The following is a 2,813-nucleotide window of genomic DNA, read 5'->3' as shown; positions in this document are numbered from 1 at the left end:
ATAGGAAAACTCTAATTGTAAGTATTTTGAGAAACCCCAAAATACCCCTTACAACTTATTTGTCCCAGGCCCACATAAACTAATTACACCCAATAGGTCAGTAGTTTGAATATTACTCTGTATGCCTAAGAAAATACGGGCCACTTGTTCCAACAATCTCCACCTTGGCAAGTATTCACCTCTTTGAAGATAATCAAGTATTGGGCATCCATCTGGAACTGATAAGATTGGGGATGCCACCTCGTCTCCTCTCCTTTCTAGCACCTGGAGACAAATGTCAAGTCCAAGCAATGATTGAACTTGTGTGCAATTACAGGCTTCGTCAACATGTCTGCTGCATTCTCTGAAGTGTGAATTTTCTCAAGTAACAATTCATGTGTAGCTACAAATTACCTGATCTTGTGAAACTTCACATTAATGCGCTTGGTTCTCGCATGATACACATAGTTCTTTGCCAGGTAAATGACACTCTGACTGTCACAATACAACATAACTCCACCTTGCTGAATACCCAGCTTCTTGACTAACCCTATGAGCCACAAAGCTTCCTTTGCAGTCTCAGCCGCCAGTATGTACTCTGCCCCAATCGTGGACATCACAAGCGTGGACTGGATCATAGACTTCCAACAGATAGGTCCTCCTGCAAGAGTGAACACATAACCTATGCTCGACCTCATGTTATCCAAATCTCCTACATAATCCGCATCTACATACCTGGCGACTAAAAATCACTTTTCTGTCTCACAAAAGTGATGTCGTACTCTGTAATACCATTCAAGTATTTGAAAATCCATTTGACTACATCAGACTGCTGTCTCCCCAGATTTTCCATGTACTTGCTCACCACATTGACTGCATGAGCCAAATCTAGGCTGGTACATACTAAAGCGTACATCAGACACCTCACTTCATTGGCATATGGGACTTTAGACATGTCTTCAGTTTCTTCAACTGTCTTTGGACACTGTGAGGTAGACAAATGGAAGTGATTTGCCAAAGTTGTACTTACCAGTTTCTCATTCTCCGTGCTGAACCTCTCCTATGTACGAGGCCAAATCTAACCTGGTACATACCATAGCATACATCAGACACCCTACTTCACTAGCATATGGGACTTTAGACATGTTCAACTATCTTTGGACGCTATGAGGTAGACAAACGGAAGTGATTCGCCAAAGGTGTACTTACCGGTTTCTCATTCTCCATGCTAAGCGTCTCCAACAGCTTCTTTACATATCTGGCCTGAGATAGCCACAATCCTGCAAATCTCCATCCCAAGAATCTTCTTGGCTGCGCCCAAATCCTTCATGTCAAATTCTCTACTCAACAAACAGTTTGTTGACATCCATTATACTCTTAGTTGCAATAAGCATATCATCTACATACAGTAATAGAAAAATAAATGAGCCATCATCAAGGCTCCTCTCATATACACAACAGTCATATTCACATCTCCTGTAGCCAATTCTAATCATGTAGGAGTTAAACTGCTTATACCATTGCCTTGGAGACTGCTTAAGCCCATAAAGTGATTTCTTTAATTTACAAACCAAGTGCTCATGCCTAGGTTGACTGAACCCTTCTGGCTGCTCTATGTAAATCTGCTCCTCCAAATCACCATGGAGAAAAGCTGTTTTCACATCCATTTCTTTTAATGCCATGTCATAGTGAGTTACCAATGCCAATACCACTTTGATGGAAGTATGTCTAACCACTGGAAAAAATATTTCCTCATAATCAACCCCTTTTTAATGTGAATAAGCCTTTGCTAGTAGGCGAGCCTTGAACTTTTGCCCCCACTCCTACCCCCCCCACCTTTTTTTTTTTTTTTTTTTTTTTTTTCTTGAACACCCATTTAAACCTTATCGCCCTCCTCTTCCTTCTTGGTTCTTATGCAGGTACTCCATGTCCTCCACCATAGCACCCACACATATGCTTTTCTTTTGGCTATTGACAGCCTTTTGAAAAGTAATAGGATCTCCGTTATTGTTGACAAGAGCATAAGAAACCATGTCTTCATAACCATACATGGCTGGTGACCTGATAGTGAGTATAGGCCTCATATTATCAAATGACTATTGTTTTAACATGTATTATAATCTAGAAACCATGTCTTCATGACAATTGATGAGTGCCAAATATTGAAGATTTGAGCCCCTTAATGTGCATTTGTTAATCCTTTAGTTGTATTATAATCTAATATTTTATGTTAATTCTGTGATTTTAGTATTTTATAGGTTGTTAAGGGAAAATTGTGGACTTAAGGCGAAAAATGCAAAAGCTGGAAAAAGGTCACCAGGGGAAAAGGGATCAAGCTCAACACATCCAAGCACCTGTCTGGATAGTGGAAAGTCCCGTTTGGACGGACATGCACTCCAGTGCACACAGGCAAAGCACCTATTCGGACATATGTGCGCTTGAGTGCACCATCAAGGAGCTCGAGCGCACACAGGCAAAGCACACATCCGGACGGTGAAAAGTCCTATCCGGATGTACGTTCTTAACTGCTAGAGATGCAATTTTTCACTCAACTCTGCCTAGCACCGTTTTCTTGGGAGAAACCATAGAAAAAAGCCTATAAAAAGAGAAGAAATTAGAGAAAAAATGGGGAGTTGGAGGTGTTGTGGAGTCTGGAGACAGAGGACGAAAAGATGAGCCATTTGGCCAAGAATTGGGAGCTTCTCTCCCGTTCACCCATGGCCAACAAGCATACCAGCACTAGTGTTAGTTTAATTTTTCCCTTTATGTGTAGCATCTTGGTTGTAGGATTTATTTTCATAGTTATGTGTAGCAAAATTTTCAATTGAGGTTGA

Source organism: Corylus avellana, chromosome 6 (genome assembly GCF_965113065.1).
Source record: "Corylus avellana chromosome 6, dhCorAvel1.hap1.2, whole genome shotgun sequence".
Classification (NCBI taxonomy): Eukaryota; Viridiplantae; Streptophyta; class Magnoliopsida; order Fagales; family Betulaceae; genus Corylus; species Corylus avellana.
Note: the sequence above shows the minus strand (reverse complement) of the source record.